Genomic DNA, 13,397 nt, shown 5'->3' with positions numbered 1-13,397 from the left:
TAGCGATCCGTTATCTGTATTATGTTATTTCGTCATGAGCCGAATGTTTTTTGCAACAGACGATCGCTTCGTCTGTTGCCAGGCAGGTTGTCAAGATGTAAACAACTGATGACGTAGGCCGGTACAATTTTCGCCCCCGGTTCAATTTTAACGTGACACATCCCTTATACACAGAATGTGTTATGCTTTGCTGCGACTTGCTTGCCTTCATGATAATTTTCTCTTTTCTTTTGTTTTAATACAGTATGGGAGAGGCAGAGCGGCTGGGGGGTGGAAAAGAAAAAAGTGGGTTTTTGGCATGTTGGGCGTGAAGAAAAGTGATGGGAAGAGTTAGAGACCAATCCTGCGCCTGGTGGACCGGCGAACCAGACAAGAACTCGTCCCTTTGATAGGCCGACATGTAAAAATGGGCTCTTACATCATTAGTGATGAATGGCGGTCATACCGCGTAGCCTACTTAATGATCTGGGGTTCAGACACTTGACTGTAAACCACAGTATGTGGTATATGGATCCTATTACAGGAAACCATACACAGCACATTGAACGTGCTTGGAGAACTGTTAAGGAGCAGGTCTGGAGACAAAGGGGCAACCGGACAGAAGAACTGTTGTCAGACCACCTAAATGTGATTGAGTGGCATGAATGGATTGCAAAAAAGTACCACGGTGGTCCATTGGGTAGGATTTTGCATGACATAGCAGAGATGTACAAACATCTCTGAAACACAGTCTTTCATTAAAGGCACACCAGGCAACATTTTTAGGTTAATTAAAAAAAAGCTATTGGAGAGTTCTTTGTTAGAGAGTTATAAATAAAGTATTTTCATCCCCCTTCCCAACAGTGTGTGCTGAGATCATTCATTTCCAGTGTGAGTTAAAATATTTGCTATCGTTAATAAATGTTATAATAAATATTTGTAAATAATTTATAATTACTATTCCAACTTTATTATAAGGGTCCCAAATACTAATAGTTATATATTACTAATATATTAATTAAGCTTAACCAACTTTATTATAAGGGTCCCCCATACTGATAGTTATATATTACTAATATATTAATTAAGCTTAACCAACTTTATTATAAGGGTCCCCCATACTGATAGTTATATATTAATTAAGCTTAACCAACTTTATTATAAGGGTCCCCCATACTGATAGTTATATATTACTAATATATTAATTAAGCTTAACCAACTTTATTATAAGGGTCCCCCATACTGATAGTTATATATTACTAATATATTAATTAAGCTTAACTAACTTCATTGTAAGAGTCCTATGAGGAGTGGATCATATTGGGATAGGCAGAAGCACAGTTTAATAACAATTAGTTAAATAATAATATGTCATTAACTTTTATATTAACATATAGTTTGTAAATAAACATTTAACATTTAAATAATGTAAGAAATAACTTAATTAGTGCCAAAAATACATTGAGTTAACTATTAATACAATATTAGTTAATAGATTGTTTTATATTTATTTAAACATTAACATACAGATTGTATGCAAACAACTAATATTTAATTAATGATGGAAAAACTATTAACTTGTGCCAAATACATATTTTAGTAACAATTAACAAATATTAACAAAGGGTTAAGTAATGACTAGTTTGCTATTTATTATGGCACCTTATTATAAAGTGTTACCAAATAATCTATGCCCACCACTAATTATTTTACATTATAAATATTATAAACATGTCACTTAACCTCACTGCTTGTGTAGCAGGGTTAATGCTTCCCACTTGCCATTGCCAGCGAGATCCTTGCGCTGGCTGTGGTAGTAAGTAAGTAAGTAGTCAGAGCAGTTAAACATGAATCCACACTTTGGCGATGTATTACGGGAGTCTAAATGTACATAATACTGTCTTAATACTTGGTTGCTTGTACATATATATTGTGTTGCTTAAGGTACGGCCACACCAGACGCGTATCTCGCGTAATTTTTACGCGCGTAACGCAGCTAAAATGTTGCTTGACCATTTTGTGTCAAAAATGGGCATACGCTCCTAACGCGCCTATGCTCCTAATAGTCCGTAAGGTGAACACGGTTTTCGTTTCAGCCCGTTCCACTCACTGGCATCTACACAATCTTTAGCTTATAAAAAAGAACGAGTCGTGGTTAGTTACCAAAAAAAAGTTTGTCCCTGATTTTCCAGTCGATTGTCTATATGGCTTTGTTTTATGCAGAACTAGAGACTTCAGAGCGTAATAAGATTTTGTCAGGAGCCGTGCCACGGTTCGACACGTGATCATGCTACACCAATGAGAAGGCTGCTTTTTGACAACAGAATGGAAAAATGGCGGCTCCCGTGTGGTTAGAAACAACGTTAATGATAGAGGAAAACACCCGAACATCCTCAAAAGTGGGCTAGATTAATTCTAATTAGTGCTGTATACATAGCCGCGTCCAAGAATAACAATGAGGCAAATATACGATAATGTTATTTTTATGTTAAGTCATTTACATCAAGTTTGACATACATGGGAATACACATTACTGACGATCTTACATGGACTGTGAACACCCAGCACACCGAAGAAATCAAGGCAAAGACTGTACTCTGTACTGATGACACGTACAGAGAGAGCAGCAGAGAGAGGTCATGTTTCCCGAAGCTCCGCTAGGCATTGGAAAAAACTACTTAATTCATCATTTAGATCTACTTTATCTTATTTTATTTCATGATCATAATACCTAACAGTATATAGTTTGTTTTCGTCGTCCTCCATCGCTCGATTCAACAATACATTTTGGCACTTTTTACTCCCGGATCAGACCGCAGAAAAAGCCTTGGACTTTCCTATCGCCAACATGCCTCTGTACTCGGATATCTCAGGCACGGAGACTGGGAAATGCACAGACTGCACCAAAATGCAACAGAGGGTGGCTTTAATTGAAACGAGACTAGCAGCATTAGAAAAATGCAAAGGACCCCTACAGGATACAGTGCCGATGGGTGAGTTTGCTGAGCTCACTCAGATACAGCAAGATGATCAAAGCTACACTGTATCCTTCCCGAAGCTGGACAAGAGAGAGACAGTTCCAGCTGCGTTTCACTGGCACAGAGTCGGCGCTAAGCCAAAACAACATACCAAAGTGAATCAACAAGATCACTCAACGCCAAATGCTAAACTACCCAAAGCTAAAGTTATCAGCCGGATTAGCCCGTCACTGAAATTAACCCTGCCACTGAAGAACCGGTTCCTGCCACTTCAAGAGTCCACGAACGAGCCTGCCACCCATGCACCCCTGAGCCCCGAGATGCGTCCGGACGGACAGTGCGGACAGAGACGGAACATGAACCAGTCGCCATGGAGGCGAGCTGCGCATGCCTCGGCCACCTGTGCACCCCTGACCCCTGAAATGTGTCCGGACAGACGGTACGGACAGACATGGAACAACCAGTCGCCACGGAGGCGGGCTGCGCGTGTGTCTGCCACCGTCCAACAAGGGCCCATCTCAGAGGAAGCACATGAACCGGACACTCTGATTATAGGAGACTCAACCATCAAGGATATAACCGGTAAGAAGATCAAAACATGCTTCTTCCCAAATGGAATTGTTAGTGATATCAACCATAAACTAGCCAAAGTCATATTGGAGAACCCCAAAATCTCACAGATTATTGTGCATGCAGGATTTAATGATGTTCAAAGAGAACAGTCAGAACTTCTGAAGAGGGATTACACTGATCTATTGGATACACTGGACAAAATACACATCAACTCATTCATCAGTGGACCCATACCATCAGTTGACAGGGGAATAAACAGATTCAGTCGTCTACTTGCACTGAATACATGGCTTTCCAGAGTCTGCAATGAAAGAGGAAGGGGCTTTATTGACAATTTCAACTTATTCTGGGGGCGCAAATATCTTTTCAGAGCAGATGGCCTACACCCAAACAGGTTAGGCTCAAAACTGTTGAGGGACAATCTTCTCTTCTCGCTTTACGCACAGGCCACAATCTTGCCATGGTCTGACGCACAGGCCGCAATCAGAGCACAGGTTGAGAAGAAGCGAGACTACAGCCTCCCCCACACATCTACTCTGCCACTATCTGACACACAGATAGCAGACAGCCCACAGACCTTGAAGAGAGACAACAGCCCGCCCGACACCATCAACACTGTGCCTTCCCCAATCGCTGATGCTGGCTTGACGAGGAACGGCCTCCCCCCTCCTCTGCATTACAGACCAAAGACCTTGAAGAGAGACAACAGCCTGCCCGACACCATGGACACCGTGCCCTCCCCCATCGCTGATGCTGGCTTGGCGAGGAACGGCCACCCCCCTCCTCATCTCTCCCATAGCCACAACAACTCCAGCTCCACTGTCTCCTCCCTTTGCGATTTTCCAGCTGAATTTAAGAAACAGGAATATGTAGGCATCAAACTTGCATCTGTGTCAATGATAGCATCGCCAGGTCATTCCCACAGGCTGATAACACCAAAGCGGAGGGCGCCCCAGCCCCCCGCCCCCTGTACTGATAGTAGTCCTGAGTATTACTGAGACAAAAAAGGGTTCAGCCGTAGACAAAGTATAAAGGACGTTTCGCATAATCTGCTGAACCCAAGGTTGCCTATGTCAAAACATGGCAACTTTTGCATTCCTGCTGTAACCACTAAGAGAGTAAACAAAGGGAAACGTAGACACACTGCTAACCTCACAAATCTCATGCATATTTCCTCCAAACCAAAAACAACCTTAAAGCCTATCAACAACACCATCAAGATGGGTCTACTTAATGTTAGGTCTCTTAATAACAAATCATTTTTAGTTAATGATTTTATTACCACCTCTAAACTGGATTTTATGTTTTTAACTGAAACATGGCTGGAACAAAATAACAGTGCAACCGTTCTGATAGAGACAGCTCCTCCCAACTATAACTTTTTTGATGCATGTAGATCTGGAAAAAGAGGTGGAGGGGTTGCTGTTATATTTAAAAATGATTTTCAGGGGAAACAGATGTTATTTGGTGATTTTCCATCATTCGAATTCCTTTGTGCTGTATTGAAATGCTCCCCCAGAGTTCTCCTATTAATTATTTACAGGCCACCCACATACTCTGCAAATTTTTTCGATGAATTCACAGAATTATTGTCTAGCATCTCCACAGACTTTGACTGTCTAGTTATAACTGGTGACTTCAATTTTCATACTGATGATTTGAATGACAAGTGTGCAAAAAAACTTTTTACCATTTTGGACACATTTGAACTGTCCCAACATGTGAAAGAGACTACTCATTGTAAGGGCCACACTCTAGACCTGGTTATCACAAAGGGCCTCAATGTTTCTGATCTCTCTGTGACTGATCCTTCCTTGTCTGACCACTTTTGTGTTTTCTTTAATATATCGTTTATTCCCGACATACAGACAAAATCAAATACTGTCAAAAAACGGTATATCAATGAAGAATCGTATGTACTTTTTAGAAAGGCCATCTCCTTACTACCACCTCTCAACCCATGTTCTGCTGATGATCTTGTAGAAAACTTTAATTTGAAAATTTTGAAAATCATGGATGTCATTGCACCTTATAAGGTTAAAACGATTTCTGGAAAGCAAAAGGCACCCTGGAGAAAAGCTGCCTCTGTAACAGCACAGAAAAAAGAATGCAGGAAGGTTGAACGCATCTGGCGTAAAACAAAACTTCAAATTCACCATGATATCTACAAAGAGAGCCTCCGTGCCTACAATTCAGACTTAAAAAGTGCTAGAGAAACATTTTTCTCCAATATCATTAAATCCAATAATAATAATGCAAAAACCCTATTTGCAACTGTTGACAGACTGACCAACCCCCCAACACAAATTCCACCTGATCTCCATTCCACGCAGAAATGCAATGAGTTTGCAGCTTTTTATACTGATAAAATTGAAGGCATCAGACGCGCCATCAATATCTCCACTTCAAACAAAAATGTTGGACTACCACCCTGTTCAGGCAAAAGTAACGTGGCAGGGATGGCATGCTTTAATGTTATTGACTCTAAAACTCTTGTGGAAACTGTTACACAACTAAAGCCATCCACCTGTTGCCTTGATTCTTTACCTACCAACCTCTTTAAGAATGTTTTTGACTGCCTAGCAATAGACATATTGCAGATAGTTAACAACTCTCTCCAGTCAGGCAACTTCCCAAAAGCCCTGAAAACTGCAGTTATTAAACCCCTTTTAAAAAAGCGGAGCCTAGATACCTCTATTATTAACAACTACAGACCAATATCAAATCTGCCCTTCATAAGTAAAATCATTGAGAAAGTTGTCCTCCAGCAACTTAATCACTTCCTGGCATCAACTGGTTGTTATGACACCTTCCAATCAGGATTTCGACCCCTGCACAGCACTGAGACCGCCCTCATTAAAGTTGTAAACGACATCCGTCTTAACACAGACTCTGGAAAAACCTCAATACTAATGCTACTAGACCTCAGTGCTGCATTCGACACTGTAGACCATACAATACTTTTGGACAGGTTAGAAAACTGGGTGGGGCTTTCAGGCACAGTCTTAAATTGGTTCAGATCCTACCTACAAAATAGGAACTACTTTGTTTCCATCGGCGACTTTGTATCAGAATCAACCAACGTGATGTGTGGAGTCCCACAAGGTTCGATCTTAGGACCCTCTTTATTCAACATCTACATGCTCCCACTAGGGCAAATCATGCATAATAACAATATTGACCATCATTGCTATGCTGATGACACGCAAATCTATGTATCGCTATCACCAAATGACTATCGGCCCATAGATCTGCTGTGCCAGTGCATTGAGCAAGTGAAAGACTGGATGTGCCGAAATTTCCTTCAGCTAAATGAGGATAAAACAGAGATAATTGTATTTGGTGCTAAAACGGAAAGGCTTAAAGTAACCCAACACCTTCACTCTCTGTCCCTGAAAACCTCAATCAAAGCCAGAAACCTAGGGGTTATCATGGATTCTGATTTACATTTCGAAAGTCACATCAAATCAGTTACAAAATCTGCATATTATCACCTTAAAAATGTAGCAAGACTTAGAGGGCTCATGTCCACAGAAGACTTACAAAAACTTGTACATGCCTTTATCACTAGTAAGCTTGATTACTGCAATGGTCTCCTTACAGGTCTCCCAAAACAAACTCTAAGGAAGCTTCAGCTTGTTCAGAATGCTGCTGCTAGAGTATTAACAAAGACCAAAAAATTTGAACATATTACACCAATTCTTAAATCGTTACATTGGCTTCCTGTAGGTCCGAGAATTGATTTTAAAATCATGTTGCTAACCTATAAATCCCTACATGGTTTAGGCCCAAAATATTTAACTGATATGCTTCCACTACATAAGCCTTCTAGAACACTAAGATCTTCTGAGACCAATCTGTTAATTATCCCCCGAGTAAACACGAAACATGGGAAAGCAGGATTTAGTTACTATGCAACAAATAGCTGGAATAAACTCCCTGAGGATTTAAGACTTGCCCCAACTCTGAGCACCTTCAAAACAAGATTGAAGACTTTTATGTTTGCTTTAGCTTTCTGCTAAATCTTAAATACTTTAGCTTTAATTTACTAAAATGCCTTTTTAACTCACTTTCAATTTTACTTACTAAAAAGCCTTTTTAACTTTCTATTTTACTAATTTCTTTGCATATGTTTTCTTTTCTTTTTTAATGTATAGCAATGTTTATATGTGAAGCACTTTGAGTCTGCCTTGTGTATGAAAAGTGCTATATAAATAAAGTTGCCTTGCCTTGCCTTGCCTTGCCTACTTCCTACATCAGCTGAGGAAGTTCAGAGCATCCGCACCCATCAGCTGTGTGTCACTTGGTATAGGAACTGTACAGCCTGTGACTGCAGCACCGAATCATCAGAGCATCTCTCCATATTCTGCAGGAGACCTACAAGAAAAGACTTATCTACTAACAGCGCCCAAGGTATTGTAAAGGATTCTTAACATCCTGACCATGGACTTTTAAAAAGTCCTTGTAAAAAAGAACGAGTCGTGGTTAGTTACCAAAAAAAAGTTTGTCGCTGATTTTCCAGTCGATTGTCTATATGGCTTTGTTTTATGCAGAACTAGAGACTTCAGAGCGTAATAAGATTTTGTCGGGAGCCGTGCCACGGTTCGACACGTGATCATGCTACACCAATGAGAAGGCTGCTTTTTGACAACAGAATGGAAAAATGGCGGCTCCCGTGTGGTTAGAAACAACGGTAATGATAGAGGAAAACACCCGAACGTCCTCAAAAGTGGGCTAGATTAATTCTAATTAGTGCTGTATACATAGCCGTGTCCAAGAATAATAATGAGGCAAATATACGATAATGTTATTTTTATGTTAAGTCATTTACATCAAGTTTGACATACATGGGAATACACATTACTGACGATCTTACATGGACTGTGAACACCCAGCACACCGAAGAAATCAAGGCAAAGACTGTACTTCCTACATCAGCTGAGGAAGTTCAGAGCATCCGCACCCATCAGCTGTGTGTCACTTGGTATAGGAACTGTACAGCCTGTGACTGCAGCACCGAATCATCAGAGCATCTCTCCATATTCTGCAGGAGACCTACAAGAAAAGACTTATCTACTAACAGCGCCCAAGGTATTGTAAAGGATTCTTAACATCCTGACCATGGACTTTTAAAAAGTCCTTGTAAAAAAGAACGAGTCGTGGTTAGTTACCAAAAAAAAGTTTGTCGCTGATTTTCCAGTCGATTGTCTATATGGCTTTGTTTTATGCAGAACTAGAGACTTCAGAGCGTAATAAGATTTTGTCGGGAGCCGTGCCACGGTTCGACACGTGATCATGCTACACCAATGAGAAGGCTGCTTTTTGACAACAGAATGGAAAAATGGCGGCTCCCGTGTGGTTAGAAACAACGGTAATGATAGAGGAAAACACCCGAACGTCCTCAAAAGTGGGCTAGATTAATTCTAATTAGTGCTGTATACATAGCCGCGTCCAAGAATAACAATGAGGCAAATATACGATAATGTTATTTTTATGTTAAGTCATTTACATCAAGTTTGACATACATGGGAATACACATTACTGACGATCTTACATGGACTGTGAACACCCAGCACACCGAAGAAATCAAGGCAAAGACTGTACTTCCTACATCAGCTGAGGAAGTTCAGAGCATCCGCACCCATCAGCTGTGTGTCACTTGGTATAGGAACTGTACAGCCTGTGACTGCAGCACCGAATCATCAGAGCATCTCTCCATATTCTGCAGGAGACCTACAAGAAAAGACTTATCTACTAACAGCGCCCAAGGTATTGTAAAGGATTCTTAACATCCTGATTATGGACTTTTAAAAAGTCCTTATAAAAAAGAACGAGTCGTGGTTAGTTACCAAAAAAAAGTTTGTCGCTGATTTTCCAGTCGATTGTCTATATGGCTTTGTTTTATGCAGAACTAGAGACTTCAGAGCGTAATAAGATTTTGTCGGGAGCCGTGCCACGGTTCGACACGTGATCATGCTACACCAATGAGAAGGCTGCTTTTTGACAACAGAATGGAAAAATGGCGGCTCCCGTGTGGTTAGAAACAACGGTAATGATAGAGGAAAACACCCGAACGTCCTCAAAAGTGGGCTAAATTAATTCTAATTAGTGCTGTATACATAGCCGCGTCCAAGAATAACAATGAGGCAAATATACGATAATGTTATTTTTATGTTAAGTCATTTACATCAAGTTTGACATACATGGGAATACACATTACTGACGATCTTACATGGACTGTGAACACCCAGCACACCGAAGAAATCAAGGCAAAGACTGTACTTCCTACATCAGCTGAGGAAGTTCAGAGCATCCGCACCCATCAGCTGTGTGTCCTGACAGCATCACTTGGTATGGGAACTGTACAGCCTGTGACTGCAGCACCGAATCATCAGAGCATCTCTCCATATTCTGCAGGAGACCTACAAGAAAAGACTTACCTACTACCAGCGCCCAAGGTATTGTAAAGGATTCTTAACATCCTGACCATGGACTTTTCAAAACACTGAGGTCAGGCAAACGTCTCTGCTGCTACAAGACCAGAACAGAGAGACTGAGGAGGAGCTTCTTTCCTCAAGCATTCCTTATCCTGAACACACACAATGACTATAAAACATCAATTACACCTTTTTTCACACACTGCTCTTTAAACTCCCTCTTGCTATTTATGAAAAATATTTCTTGATCTTTCTTTCTTCACACTCGCACAGAAAAAACTGTAGTATTTCTATGTATGTGACAAATAAACCTCCATGTATCAATAAAAGGCAGTAATTGTACTTATACCAATGACCATCTGTTTGTTCATTCATTCATTCATTCATTCATTCATTCATTCTTCCACAAATGAAAACAACACTAATGACCCATAAAAACACTCTTTATGAAACATGAAATATGATATATAAAACTGTACAAAACTGAATAAGAAATAAGAGATTAGGGACACTCAGTCCTCACTGTCACTGTCAGTGTCAGTGTCAGGACAGTTATCTTCCAGTTCCTCAGATTCTTTTGTGTTGGCACAACTACGGCAACGACATAGGTCTGTGCAACACAATCCTGCAGAAAAACAGGAACATCTGTCTGTCTCACAGGCACCTTTGCAGCCACAGTGTATCAAATGCAAAACACTGTCAGGGTCCGGATTTCTAGTCATCCAGGTGACGTGCAAGTTCCCATCCATTTGCCAACCATATCCAGCAGGTGATGGAGCACTTATATGTTGTTTGAGACAGGACCTCATTATTGCAGCCTGGTAGTTTGCCCTTTTGCAGTGCTGATGGAGGGCATCAGTGGTAGGGGGAATGGATAATTCTGGCAAGGCTGATGATGTCATACAGAAAGCCTTGTACCTAGCTTCATTTACATTATCAGCAGCTGGCTGATCATATAAGTGGCATACATACTGGCAAAGAAATGCAAATGTTGACAGCTCCAAGTTAAAGTTAGTACCTAAACTTTTAAAACCCTTTAGGTACTCATCTTTCTCACATGCAACAGAAAATGTCTTTCTTTTTCCTTTGCCATAAAAGGCACTTGTGGTGTCACACCCAGAGAATGTGTGAATTCCGATCAAGGCTGAACACACACTGGTTCCAAGAGCTGATGACACCTTGGTAATGTCAATGATACGTGTCCTGTCGCCAGTCCCTGTGAAAACATATAAGCCGTTTCTCAATTCGCGTACTTGTGCGTGCTCGTGTGCTCGTGGACTCGTGAAACGTCATCAGTCGTTGCCCGAGCACTGTTCCAATTCGAAGCACGCATCAAGCGAGTACTGTCGTAAAACCCGGAAGTGTTCTGGATGCGTGCTCGATATCGCCGTTTCACCGAGCATGCATCGGAGGTGGCTCGTGTGTGCTTGCTCCCGCTATAAATCCCAGGATGCATTTCGCACTCGCAGCAGTAAGAGGGCGGACAATATGGAGAAGACGCACAAGTTACAACTGTTGCTTAAGTTACTCTTAACTTATATATATATTTATATAATATATAATATATGGGCCTAATATAATAATAATAATATATAAATATATATATGTAAGGTCGTGTGTGTGTATAGCTTATACACATGACAGGACACTCATATCTTTTCAATTGTTATTCATTCAGAATATTTACATACTATTTGAAAATGAAAGAGGCTGGGATTTTGTTTTATATCATTTGTTTATATTGTTCAGTAGTATATGCCTAAATGAGGCCGTAGCACAGTTAACGGACGAGCAGAGGTGGTGACGTCATCGAGTCCGCTGCTGTTCCAATTGCAGGTACGTACTCGCGTGCTCGCAAGTATGTGCTTGAAGTACAGACTTGCCAAGTACGTGCTAGCAAGTCATCGAGTCCGTAGTACGCGTGCTACGAATTGAGAAACGGCCATAAAGTGCATGGCAAATCTGTCTGCACACTTACAGCAATGACTGCCACATCAGTGTCAGAGCTATTATTATTATTATTTATTTATTTGATTAGGACAGTGCACATTAATCAATATGTCAGCCAGAGCATCAATATAAATATGCCGGAGTTAGCTTAATTGCTAATTTTCATCCGTTGTCCTAAGGCAAGTCAAGAACATAAAAACAACATACCAGTATACAAAATAGATTAAAAAAACACTTTTACACACAAAATAGGTCCCCACATCAAGAGTCCATGTTAAAAAATTAGAATGACCAAAGGTTACATATGAGAGCAGGTCTGGCTTGCTACTAACCACTGTTTAAGGTTTTTTTTAAAGGTGGTGTAAGTGGCACAGTCTCTAACATGTGTTGGTAATATATTCCAGGACTGTGTTCCTCTGATGGACACCACCATTTGACCAAATTTGGTCTTGCAGCGTTGTATTTCGCAGTCACCTCTAGTTAGTGCTCGTGTATTTATTGTAGAGGATTTCTTCTTTATAAAATTCTGTAATGGTGGAGGGGCTAGACCGTTCAGAACCTTAAAGATTAGACCAACATCCAAAAACAGCTGAAAACTATCGAAGTCCATGATTTTGTGTTTATTTGTAATTTTACAATAATGGTAGTATATAGGTTTTTTGTCTAGTGTTTTAAGCGTTCTCTTGAATAAAGATTTGATTGGTTTTAAGGTGCTCTCAGATGTATGTGACCATGTTGTGTAACAGTACGAGATGTGAGTAAATATCATTGCATGCATATAAGTCTTTGCTGCTGTAATTGTGTTTTTAACTTTCTTAACATGCTGCTTAAAATTAAGGTTAGAATCGAAGATGACCCCAAGGTACTTAAAATATTCAACCACCTCAAGTCTCTCACCACCAACCATGACTGATGGTTGCTGTCCCGCAGTTGGCTGTCGGGAGAACAACATACAGACAGTTTTCTTTGTATTCAGATGTAGACAACAGTTTTGGAGCCAATGGGACACTGGCACCATGGCTCCTGAGAGTACTGCAGCAGCTTCTTTGATTGAGCTGGCATGACAGTATAATACAGTATCGTCAGCATATAGTTGCACTTTAATATTTCTACAGACATCTGGTAAGTTATTGACATACAGGCTGAATAAAACAGGGCCCAATATTGAGCCCTGTGGTACTCCAGCAGAACAAGTTAGATAAGAAGATACTGAATCACCAATTTGAACTGCCTGTTTCCTGTCTGACAGGTATGATTTCATCCAACAGAGGGCGCTGTTTGAGAAGTTAAAATGGGTTAATTTGGCAATAAGCAAGTCATGATTGATGGTGTCGAAAGCACGCTTTAAATCTAGAAATACCGCAGCTACAAAGCCGCCTTTATCCAGCAGGCTTTTTAAGTTTTCCAGGAAATAGCAAGTAGCAGTCTCTGTTGAGTGAAGTTTCCTAAATCCAAACTGCATTGGATGAAGAGTGGCATA

This window comes from Gadus chalcogrammus, chromosome 13 (assembly GCF_026213295.1).
Source record: "Gadus chalcogrammus isolate NIFS_2021 chromosome 13, NIFS_Gcha_1.0, whole genome shotgun sequence".
Classification (NCBI taxonomy): domain Eukaryota; kingdom Metazoa; phylum Chordata; class Actinopteri; order Gadiformes; family Gadidae; genus Gadus; species Gadus chalcogrammus.
The sequence above is the reverse complement of the archived record's forward strand: the minus strand, read 5'-3'. Positions refer to the sequence as shown.